A 13,142-nucleotide genomic window follows, 5' to 3' on the forward strand; every position below is an offset into this window, starting at 1 on the left:
ATTATGAATTGTCACTAAATGATAAGATAATTCTTTGTCTCAACTAAAGACTTGACTTTTCATTAAAAAAAACTAATTTTCAATAAAAAATTAGATTATTAAGGCTAAGTTTAGAAATAAAGGACTGTATAAAGAAAGGAATCATAACTTTTGAATCCAGTTTGTAATTATTGCTATACTCAGAAATAAAGGACCATGAAGATAAAAATAAACTTTTGAATTGAAATTGTATTTATATCTATGTCCACCCAATATTATTATTTAAAATAATCTCCAAGTTAGCATAGCAGAGATGATTATTAAAATTTTACATACACTACAGTATAGCTAAATTAACATATAACTTCAAACCATACATAATTATACATAATTTTATTTGAATTGGAATGCATATTTAAGCAATCTAAAACATACACATTCAATTTAAAGTAATTATATTCCTTCCTATATATGTTATTTCAATGTTCTTATAATAAAGTATGTGTGTACACACCTATGTAAAATACATATAGATTTGACCCTTCACATCTGTGTGTTCTGTATTCATGGATTCAAATCAATGATGGATTAAAAAAAATACTTAGGAGAAAAAATTCCACAAAGATCCAAAAAGTAAAACTGGAATTATGTATTCATCTAGCATTATGTGGAATCAATGCAAATGAAGTAATGTATAGGCATTGTATTACATATCATAAATAATCTAGATATAACTTAGAATTATTATGTGCATAGAATGCGCATAGGTTACATACAAGTACTGAGTCATTTCAGATAAGGGACTGGGGCATCTCAGGCTTTTGGTATCCACTGGGGAACCCAATACCCCATGCATACTGAGGAACGACTATATTTAGATACACATATATAAACTACATTCACCTAAAGATAATGTAATATAATTTTCATTGTTTTCTTCATTTATAAGGATATTACTTATTCTTTAAGTATACAACTTAAGAAGATATAAAAATAATACATGATTCAGAATTAATATATGTACATGGAAAATCACATGTGAGGTATTCAAAGCAGGGTGAATTTCCAAGAGTGTGTCTATTTTTTAAGTGCGGATATGGGTAACTTTTGGATGTATACTTTCTTCTGATTCTATAATCCCAACTCATTACCAGCAGATCCAGCTATTTTATAAATAGGGTCTAGGGTGGATTTCTAACAATGGCAGGATGTCCCCCAAGGGATTTCTGAGATCTCTGAGGCTTTCAGTTCTCGAGTTTAAGACACAGTGTTTAGGTGTCATTTTCTCGAGTTTTAGAATAGAGTCTAAGGAACAGAAGTCTGAAGTGGCTAAGTTCTATGGCAGATCAAAGGAAAACACATGAATCTGAGGCTGTTTGAAGTGGTCAGACTGGTCCTGCTGAATGGATACTACCAGGATCTAGAAAAGTCCTGACTTACTCACCTGCTTTGCACTGGCGTCCTGAAAGTCCGTGGTCTTATTTATACCAGTTTCATTATTGCTCTGAATTTTCATCTTTGCAAGCTCTTAAAGCTGTCCGTATTCAAACAACGTACAGTAGCCTCAGAAATAAGAGGCCCCTTACCATTCTCAATAGAGAGGTCTATAACGGCCAGGTGCGATGATTTGAAGGCTATCTCCAAAACTTCTGTTGAAATTTAATTTCCATCTTGCTGGTGTTAAGGTGTAGGACTGTTAAGAGGTGATTAGGCCATGGGGGCTCCACTTTCATTAATGGATTAATATTGTTATCAATGGAGTGAATTCGTTGTCATGAGAATGGGTTAATGTAAAAGTGAGTTTGGCCCTCTCTCTCTTGCTTGCTCTTGTGTTTTCTTGTCCTGCCTTCTGCCATGGAGTGATGTGGCACTAAGGTCCTTATGAGATGTGAGTTCCACACTTAGACTTCCATGTCTCCAGAACCATAAAGTAAACCGGCTTATATTGTTAAAATTACCCAATCTCATGTATTCTCTTACAGTAAAACATAATGAACTAAGACAAAAAACTGGTTCACAGAAGTGAGGCTGTTGCTATAACAAATACCTGAAATGTGAAAGTAACTTTGGAACTAAGTCATCGTTAGAAGCTGGAAGACTTTGAAGGAGTATGCTAGAAAAAGTCCAGAGTGCCGAGAATGGAGTGTCAAGGGTGATTCTGATGAGGGCTCAGAAGTAAATGAAAAAGGTAGAGAAAGTCTAGAACTTCTTAGAGAAGAAGTTCTCTAACGTGATCACTTAAGTGGTCATGATCAGAATATTGGTGGAAGCAAAGGCGACTCTGATAAGGTCTCAGATGCAAAAAGGGAATGTCTTATTGAAAAAGAGAGAAATGCCCATTCTTGTTATGAAGTATTAAAGAACTTTAATGAATTTTGCACATGCTGTACGGCTTTATGGAAAGTGAAATTTCAGAAAAATGAACAGGAATATCTAGTGAAATAAGTTTCTAAGTAAAATATTGTAGAAATTGTCTACATACCTTTAACCACATACAATAAAAAGTGAGATAACATAAAAGACTTAAAGGTACAATTCATAATTAAGAGAGAAATGGCACAGAAAGATTTTGAATATTTTCAACCTGGTCTTGTAAAGAATGAAAGAGCATACTCAGGAGCACAAACCAAGGACGTGGCCAAGCAACTATCTGCTAAAAAGATTAGTACAGAAAGAAGGGATCATAAAAATAATGGCAGAATGTCCCTAAAGGGGTTTCTGAGATTTTTGAGGCTGCTTTTTTTATAATGGTTCCAGAACTGGAGGAAGGCAGAATAGTTTGCAGAGACAGGCCCAGGTCACCCTCTAGGACAAGCTGCCCATAATCACCCCATGTCAATGCTCCACAAATTTTAGCACAGCTCCTTGGTTGCTCCAATCACAGCTCAAGCGGGTCCAAGTGCAGCTCCATCCACCATTCTGGAAGGTTCAAGCTATAAGCCTTGGTAGAGTCCATGTGGTGCTAATTTTGTAGGTGTGCAGAATGCAGAGCCGTGGGGGCATGACTTCCTTCACCTTGATTTTCAGTGTTGTCACGAACAGCCTAGGGGCCCAGTCAGTGACTTGTTGCTCTCTCTCACAGAGAGCCCCCACTAGGGTGATGCCTAGCTTAGCTGTAGTAGTGAGGTCACTATCATGACCTCATAACTGTAGAGCTACCACATTGCAGCATCAGCCTGGGAGAGCTGCAGGCACAGGATACCAACAAATGAGAGCTGCTGGATGAACTAAACATAGCAAAGTTATAGGGGTGGGGCTGCCTAAGGTTTTAGGAGTCCAACTCCTGTTCCACTGTGCCCAGGATGTTAGACTTGGAGCCAGAGGAAATTATTCAGGATCTTTAAGACTTGAAGTTGTTTTCTTTGTTGAGTTTTGGACTTTTGGGGACCAGTTACTCCTTTCTTCTTGTTATTTCTCCCTTTTGGACTCGGGATGCATGCATGTTAATTTCACAAGCTCACAAATAAATAAAAGTTCCCTCAGGCAGAATTGTGCCTTGAATCACACCCGTATCTAATTCAGATGAGAGTCTGGACTTTGGACTTTTGAGTTGGTGCTGGAACAAGTTAAGGATTTGGGACTCTTGGGGTGTAATACATACATTTTGTTTGTGAGAAGGACATGAGTTTTGAAGGGTCAAGATTAAAATGCTGTGGTTTGACTGGCTCCTCCAAAAGTTATGTTGAAATTTAATCATCATGGTGACTGCATTAAGAATTCAGATTGTTAAGGGTGGTGAGTAGACAACAAGGGCTCCACCCTCATTAATGGATTAATGTCATTATTGTGAGTGTGGGTTGTTAAAAAAGTGAGTCTTACTCTCTTGCTTTAAAAAAGTGAGTCTTACTCTCTTGCTTTCACATTTTCTTCCTCTTCAGCCTCCTGCCATAGAATGATGCAGCGTAAAGTCTTTCACAAAATGCCTGCCCCATGCTCTTACAGATTTCATTCTCCAGAAACATGAGCTAAATAAACTTCTATTGATCATAAACTACTCCGTCTCAGTCATTCTGTAATCACAACACAAAGTAGACTAAGACATAGACTATAATTTTCACTGCACTCTTTTAAAAAGAATATCATGCTAAAGAGTCATAGTTTGCCAGTTCTCTGAGATATGTATGAAAAACTCCATAGTATGGCTGATGAAGTATCCTAAACTTTCTGATATAGGCAAGCCAAGAAAAATTATAACTACTAAAATAAAACTCTGCAGAAAAATCCAAGCAGTGAACTCCTTTTGAGGTCATTAAAAATCAAATAACAAGACTTCTTAGGTAGATATAAAGATATGATATACAGGTAGAACACATAAAAACAATAAGCAATTATGTAACTAATTTTCACCCTAAAAAATTCAAAGACAGAAAAAATCATGCTGCTATAAAGACACATGCACACGTATGTTTATTGTGGCACTGTTCACAATAGCAAAGTCTTGGAATCAACCCAAATGTCCATCAGTGACAGACTGGATTAAGAAAATGTGGCACATATACACTATGGAATACTATGCAACCATAAAAAAGGATGAGTTCGTGTCCTTTTGTAGGGACATGGATGCAGCTGAAATCCATCATTCTCAGCAAACTATCACAAGAACAGAAAACCAAATACCACATGTTCTCACTCATAGATGGGAATTGAACAATGAGATCACTTGGACACAGGAAGAGGAGTATCACACACCGGGTCCTATTGTGGGGAGGGGGGAGGGATACCATTAGGAGATATACCTAATGTAAATGATGAGTTAATGGGTGCAGCACACCAACATGGCACATGTATACATATGTAACAAACCTGCATGTTGTGCACATGTACCCTAGAACTTAAAGTATAATAATAATTAAAAAAAATACTTTAAAATGTTAAAAAAAAAAAAAGAATGTTGAAATTTAGTTGTTGAAATTAAGTGATGACATACTACAATTTTTTTAAAAAATATATGATTGTAAGGAGACATAGGAAGCAAATGCAGGATGCTAATATATTAAAAATGAGGCCGGGCGCGGTGGCTCATAACTGTAATCTCAGCACTTTGGGAGGTTGAGGCGGGCAGATCACGAGGTCAGGAGATTGAGACCATCCTGGCTAACATAGTGAAACCTTGTCTCTACTAAAAATACAAAAAATTATCCTGGTGTGGTGGCACGCTCTAGTAGTCTCAGCTACTCAGGAGGCTGAGGTAGGAGAATCACTTGAACCCAGGAGGCACAGGTTGCAGTGAGCCAAGACCACGTCACTGCACTCTAGCCTGGGTGACAGAGCGAGACTCCTTCTTAAAAAAAAAAAAAAAACTTCCAGGAGGAGAAAAGAATCAATTAAATGAGGAAAAAAAGTAAAGGAAAATAAACCTATAGTAAGAAATATGTGAATATTCATATTAAGGCTGAAAAAGTACCATATGAGATTAGTAAATATTTAAAACACATATATGTGAATATCCTAGGTATTTTTGCACTTGCAGTTCCACACTAAATTGTTATCTTAACCTTTGTTAAACAATGGGAAAGCACAAATTGCGAATTGGCATTATATCATAGTGATTTCATAACTATATCCTAGTGCTTAATTTCTTTATATTTAAATATAATTGTATTTTCCTGTATTAAACCTAAAGTCTGTGCTGTAGGATTTTAAATGTATAATATACAAGAAAAATAACTGAAATTACTTCATTTTAGTGTATCTGTCATTATTTGCTATATTCACTAAAATATCATCACTTTTATAGAAAACATATATTTAAAATATAATTATTATTTTCTGAGAAGATGTTAATATTCATGAGCCAGATTTAATTGATTCCTTGGGGTTTGACAAAGAATAAATATTCCTTTTTATATTTCTAATATTTCCTCCTATATAATGATAAATATTTATACACAGGTTTTACATTAAATTTTTCATGTATGACGTCAATTTCTTTTACTAATGTTCAAAATTGGAATTGTATTATGTATGTATGTGTACATGTGTAACTTTCAAAAATCATGAGATTAAGATCTTTACTCAAGTTTATTTTAGCATCTACTTAATGTAAATGAACTATGGAAGATAATTTGTCATTCCTTATGTTATTGTTTAAACACAAGATTTTGAATTATAAAAATCTGAACTTTTCTGTGAGCCCTCAGTACTATTTTAAACATAGACAGAAAAATCATGTAAAATAAAGTGGGAAACTTTTAATACTGAAAGAGTATTCTTCCATTTATTAGAAGATCTAATGTGTTAGACTAATTTTTTTTTCTTAAAGAGGATAATTTGACAGAATAATTTACAGAAACCCCAGTCTACTAAAATTAAAGAGAAGGAAAAAAATTAAAATTCCCAAACACATTTATAAAGATTGTCAGAGGCCTTTGTAAAAATATTTTAACCAAAGTGCTTTTGTCTCAGTTATGAGGTCTATTATTTTAATTAAATTTCTGCTTTTAGGTTTCCTATTTCCTTTCTTTTAAATTTATGTTTCTTCTTTTGTACTCCACTGTTAGAATTATTCTTGCTGTGTTTCTTTTTTTCTGATGACTTGAAATATATAAATATTGTTTTTATTCCATTGTTTTTATGTTTATTAAATAAATTTGTGATTATATACATGAAAAGGGACTAAGCTATTGCAGGGTGGTATTAACACAGTATATATACAGATATATACACATATCTATATGTTCATAGGAAGCATGCAATTTATACCAACAATTTTGTTTTACATTTAAATTAAATGAGATGAAAAGTTGTCTCGGTCTTTCTGTGGAGGAAAAAAATATATTTATGCTCCAGACACCCAACACTTACCTCGAATTGTAATAATCCCCAGATATCAAGGGTGGAATCAGGTGGAGATAATTGAATCATGGGAGCAGTTTCCCTTGTGGTGTTCTCATGATAGTGAGTTCTCCTGAGATCTGATGATTTTAAACGGGGCTTTTCCCCACTTTGCTCTGCACGTCTCTCTCCTGCTGCCCTGTGAAGAAGTACCTTCCTCCATATTGTAAGTTTCCTGAGGACTCCCCAGCCATGCAAACTGTGAGCAATTAAAACCCAGTCTTGGGTATTGCTTTATAGTAGCATGAGAATGACCTAATACAGTACATTGGTACTGGGAGTAGTGGGGTGCTGCTGTAAAGATATCCAAAAATGTGAAAGCGACTTTGGAACTGGGTAACAAGCAGCGATTGAAACAGTTTGGAGAGCTCAGAAGAAGACAGAAACATGTGGAAAGTTAATAATTTCCTAGAGACATGGAGGGCTCAAAAGACAGAAAGATGAGGGAAAGTTTGAAACTTTCTAGAGACTTGTTGAATGGCTTTGACCAAAATGCTGCTAGTGATGTGGACAATGAAGTCCTGACTGAAGTGGTCCCAGATGGAAATGAGAAACTTGTTGGGAACTTGAATAAAGATGACTCTTGATATGCTCTAGCAAAAAGACTGGCAGCATTTTGCCACTGCCCTAGAGATCTGTGGAACTTTGAACTTGAGAGAGATGATTTATGATATCTGGTGGAAGAAATTTCTAAGTGGCAAAGCATTCAAGAGGAAGCAGAACATACAAGTTTGAAAAATGTACACCTTGATGATGCAATAGGAAAAAACCCATTTTCTCAGGAGAAATTCAAGCCCTTGCTAGAAATTTGCATAAGTAATGAGGAACCAAATGTTAATCACCAAGACAATGGAGAAAATGTCCTTGGGGCATGTCAGAGACCTTCATGGCAGGCCACCCATCATAGGTTTGGAGTCCTAGGAGGAAAACATGGTTTTGTGGGCCAGACCTAGGGCCCCCTTGCAGCCTTGGGACGTGGTGCCCTGTGTCCGAGCTGCTTCAGATGGAGCTCTGATTAAAAGGGGTCAAGGTACAGCTCAGGACATTGCTTCAGAGGGTGCAAGCCCTAAGCCTTGACGGCTTCCATGTGGTGTTGGGCTTTCAGGTACACAGAAGTCAAGAATTGACATTGGGGAACCTCTGCCTACATTTCAGAGGATGTTTGGAAACACCTGGATGTCCAGGCAAAAGTCTGCTGGAGGAGCAGAGACCTCATGGGACACTTCTTCTAAGGCAGTGCAGAAGGGAAATGTGCAGTTGACGCCCCCACACAGTGTCCCCACTGGGACACTGCCTAATGGAGCTGTGAGAAGAGGGCCACTGTCCTCCAGAACCCAGAATGGCAGATTCACTGACAGCTTGCACTGCACATGTGAAAAAGCTGCAGAGACTAGACACGCCATTGTATCTAGGAAGTAACGAACTTGCTTTTGATTTTACAGGCTTATAGGTGAAAGGGACTTGCCTGATCTCAGATGAGAGGTTGGACTCGGACTTTTCGGTTAATACTAGAATGAATTAAGATTTGGGGGACTGTTGTAAGGGCATGATTGTCTTTTGAAATGTGAGGACATGAGGTTTGGCAGAGGCCAGGTGCAGGATAATATGGTTTTGCTCTGTGTCCCCACCCAAATCTCACCTTGAATTGTAATAATCCTCACATGTCAAGGTCAGGACCAGGTGGAGATAATTGAATCATGAGGGTGATTTCCCCGATGTTGTTCTTGTGCTAATGAGTTCTCAGGAGATCTGATGGTTTTATAAGGTGCTTTCCCCTTTGCTCTGCACTCATTCTCTCTCCTGCCACCCTGTGAAGTGATGTCTTCTGCCATGATTGTTAAGTTTCCTGAGGCTTTCCCAGCTATGTGCCACTGTGAGTCAATTAAACACCTCCTTTTTATAAATTACCCTGTCTTGGGTATTTCTTCATAGCAGCATGAGAACGAAGTAATACACAAATGCACATCTTTTCAAAGGAAGAGAGAGAAGGAAAATAAAAGGATTGACAATTAACTGTATATAAAGCAAATCATTAAGGAACCACATTTTCTCAGGATCTAACCCATTGGTCTGGTGTTTGGTCAGAAGACCAGCGACTTTCAGATTTCTATGTTGATTTAGAGGCTTTAGACCTGCTGAATTCAGATATATTTCCTAAATTCCATGCAATATACCTTCGATTTCATTGTGGTAGGAAATATATATAAATTTGTGTTGTATTTACAATGCTGAATTTTTTTTTATTCAAAATTAGAAACAGGTAGTGATGGTGAGGAAAATATATGATATATTCAAATGCTTTATAATAATATAAATTATTAAGAAAAAATATAATTCATGTAAATAAAACAGCTTAAATTTCTGATTTAACTTAATATAATTTTCTCTTACTTGAACTTAAGCTGCATGAGTACAAAGACTTTTGAATATTATCCATAGCACATATAATGGAAAGAGGTACATATTAGGCCTGCAATGAAAATATGCAGGAAATGAATATGCAGAGAATGAATGAGAGAATCAAGTAGTTATGACTCAGTGAAATGACTGAATGCTATAGGAGAGAAGCCAGTTGGAGAGGGCAGGAAAAAAAGAAATAAAACAAAGGAAAGAGTATGATCATGGAAAGGAGGGAAGAAAAAAGAAAAAAAGGAGGGAAAAATAGTATTATGAATTTTTTTGTCTTCTTTAAAAAAGCTATTACATTGTATATAAAAATTCATAAGCACCAAGCTGAATTCCTTTTCCCAGTTGGAACAAAAAAGATTCTTATGTCAATTTCAAATTGAAAATCTCATTCAATTCTTCAAACAGTTGGTAACCTGAATGTTTAAAATTTGAATAAAAAGTAGGATGATTTTGAAGGAGGAATTCAGTTTTTAAAATTCAGGTCTCTCAAATGGGAATAGAAGAGCAATTCTCTGTGCAATGCATTGCCTGCTGTTTTCATTAAACAGTAACTGTGCTTTCTTTGAACCTTTGCCTCGTAAAAGTAGAAAAAAAAAATCAAGTGAATTCAAGTCAAACAGTTGTAGTTTTTGGTATAGCTGTTGTATTTCACCAAAATGTCAAGTACTTAAATGCAGATGGTTTATGTGTTTTCTGCTATTTTCAGAATGACACTCCTTGGAATGAAGCTGGTATTGATGAAACTGATGCGCATTACCACCTCCTCAGGAACTGGAAGAACTCACCCATAGGAGAAGTATAAAAGCAATGAAAGCACCTGCTCTGAGCCAGAGAGGAAGCTGCCTGGAAATAGAAGCTCTGTTTGTTTCCTTATCTATGTCATCCTAACGACTTAATAAAAAGCTTCTAAGCAAATAAATCATGTTTGATCACAACTTACAACAAAAGCAGATAATTCAACAAGCACCCACATTTAAAATGTGCTTAATTATTAATTTATTTGCGGTGAAATTTGCAAAACTTCCTTATAATCATACACTTACTCTTTATTTTTCAACTAATTTAAATGTTTAATTTTTATAAATTGCTAAATAATAATATTGTTTAAAAGAGTTGATTACAAAATAGTAAGTTATGTTTTCATGTTTCACATTTTCAAACAAATGTTTTGTATTTAACCACAAATTATTAACAAGACCTAATCCTTGTATTTGTCTGCTATTTAAATTATGGTAACATGTTCTAATCTAGATATTTGGATAAAATATTTGGAATCAAATATTTTGGTAAAAGTAAAGAACTCATTTTCTAGTTGATCTTGAAAGGCATAGAGATTGGAGAGACTTTGGAGCCCAAGTGTCCAGAGTCATTCCCTTCCTAGATCCCACACTGACTAGCTTTATTCCTCTAGATAATTTACTTAATCATCTCTGAGCAAAATCTTCCTGGTTTCCAAAACAGAGATAAAACATTAAGTAGATCCCAGGTTTATTGTAAGTTAAAGAAGATACATGCTTATAACAGCACCTATGAAATAGTAATATATACATTCGAGCCTCATTATTTGTGAATTCTGTATTTGAGAATGCACATGCTAGCTAAGATTTATTTGTAACATCAAAATCACCTCTCAAGACACTTTTGCAGTCATTTATGGACATGTACAGTGGTGAAAAACTTGGGTCACTTGAGTACACATTCCCAGATGAAGTTAAGGCAAAGCTCTGTTGTCTTATATTAACTGTAATTTTTTTTTTAAATATCCTTTATGCAGTCTGTGTAGTATCACATTTTTTACATCTTTTACTTTCTGTTGGTGATTTTGCTGCTTAAATGACCTGAAATATAATGCTTAAGTGCTTTCTGGTGTTCCCAAGCACAAGACAGATATAATGTGAGTTATGCAGAACATACTGTACTTGTGTTAGATAAGCTTAAATGAAGCATGAGTTATAATGCTGTTGACCATGAGTTCAATGTTTATGAATCAACACTACATTGCATAAAATGGCTTTAAGGAAAAACACACATAAAGCAAAGTTATATATTGATATGTTGAATAAAATGTTCCGATTAGAAGTTCACAAAAATCTAAACTTGTAGTTTCCCTAGAAGCAATGTTCTAGTATTCACTAATTCAGAGTTAGTAACTATGCTATAGAACATAACTGCTAAGAACAAGAATCAACTGCATAAATAATATGATATACATCATAAGAATAACAAACACATTATAAACGTGTGTTTGCTACCTATGATGGTTAATAGTTTGTGTCAGCTTGATTGGGCCATGCAGTACTTAAACACTTGACCTAACATTATTCTGGCTGTATTTTTGAGGATGTTTCTGGATGAGATTGACATTTGAGTTGGTAGGTTTAGTTAAGGAGATTGCCTTTCCTAAAATGGGTTGGGCTCGTCCAATCAGTTAAAGCTTTGAGTAGAACAAAAAGGCTGAAGTTTCTCGCTTAACTACTTTGATCTGAGACATTGGTCTTTTCTGGTTTTTGGACTTAAATGTCAACTCTTCTTGGGACTTGAGCCTACCAGCTTTTGGACTGGAGCTACACATTGGCTTTCCTGGGTCTCCAACTAGCACTGACTTCAAATCTTGGGACTTCTCATCTTCTATCATCATGAAAGCTAATTCCCATTAATAAATTTCAGGGCCCTTTACATCAGAGTACTGCAATGAATTTCTGTGGAAGGAGGAACATAAAGAAGAAGGTATTTACAAATAAATTAGATTCACATGGTTGCCACATTTTTTTTAATTGGCAACATTAGATGTTAATTGTAAATTCTAGTGGGGAAATAATTTAAGACTGGAATTCTGTATACAGAAAAAACAATTGTATAAGACTAAGTCAATAGTTTTGTAAAATGTGTAATAGTAATAAAGAGTTAATTATGGTGCCTAACTTAAAAAACAATATGAAAACAAAGCAAGACTTCCAGGAAAGATAGAATTAATTTTTAAAAGGTAATTGAAAGAATGCTGAGTATTGTGACATATATTATCGGGAGAACCCACTCCTGATGTTTAAAGTGGGTTCTTTTCTATTTCCTGGGTGTCTTGGCTGGTTTGAGAAATAAAGGGAAAGAGCACAAGAGAGAGAAATTTAAAGCTGGGTGTCCGGGGCAGACATCACATGTTGGCAGGATCCGTGATGTTCCCCAAGCCGTAAAACCAGCAAGTTTTTATTAGCGATTTTCAAAAGGGGAGGGAGTGCACGAACAGGGTGTGGGTCACAGAGATCACATTCTTCACAAGGTAACAAAATATCACAAAGCAAATGGAGGCAGGGCGAGATCACAGGACCACCGGATGAGGTGAAATTAAAATTGATAATGAAGTTTTGGCACGCATTGTCATTGATAACACCTTATCAGGAAACAGGGTTTGACAGCAGGCAACCTGTCTGACCAAAATTTATTAGGCAGGAATTTTCCACATCCTAATAAGCCTGGGAGCACTACAGGAGACCAGGGCTTATTTCATCCCTTCAGTTTCGACCATAAAAGATGGCACGCCTTGAGGGGGCCATTCATAGGCCTACCCTCAGGGCACATTCTCTTTCTCAGGGATATTCCTTGCTGAGAAAAAGAATTCAGCGATATTTCTCCTATTTGCTTTTGAAAGGGGAGAAATATAGCTCTGTTCTGTCCTGCTCACCGGCGGCCAATTCAGTTACCTCCCTTGTTCCCTGAACATCACTGTTATCCTGTTCTTTTTTTAAGATGCCTAGATTTCACATTGTTCAAACACACACGCTCTACAAACAATTTGTGCAGTTGACACAATCATCACAGGGTCCTGAGGCAACATTCATCCTCCTCAGTTTACGAAGAAAATGACGGGATTAAGAGATTAAAGTAAAGACAGGCATAGGAAATCACAAGGGTATTGATTGGGGAAG

General features: G+C 36.0%; 2 long non-coding RNA genes across 2 annotated transcripts in view; both read left to right on the forward strand.

Moving 5' to 3' along the window:
- Positions 1 to 3,969, forward strand: part of LOC139358578 (uncharacterized) — a 40,467-nt gene extending 36,498 nt beyond the window's left edge. The window contains exon 3 of the long non-coding RNA XR_011613766.1: positions 3,858 to 3,969. This is a non-coding gene — a long non-coding RNA (uncharacterized lncRNA). The remainder of the gene's footprint in view (positions 1 to 3,857) is intronic.
- Positions 1 to 10,164, forward strand: part of LOC139358882 (uncharacterized) — a 60,399-nt gene extending 50,235 nt beyond the window's left edge. Inside the window, exon 6 of the long non-coding RNA XR_011614389.1 lies at positions 9,929 to 10,164. This is a non-coding gene — a long non-coding RNA (uncharacterized lncRNA). The remainder of the gene's footprint in view (positions 1 to 9,928) is intronic.
- The last annotated feature ends 2,978 nt before the right edge of the window (positions 10,165 to 13,142 follow it).

Source organism: Macaca nemestrina, chromosome 15 (genome assembly GCF_043159975.1).
Source record: "Macaca nemestrina isolate mMacNem1 chromosome 15, mMacNem.hap1, whole genome shotgun sequence".
Classification (NCBI taxonomy): domain Eukaryota; kingdom Metazoa; phylum Chordata; class Mammalia; order Primates; family Cercopithecidae; genus Macaca; species Macaca nemestrina.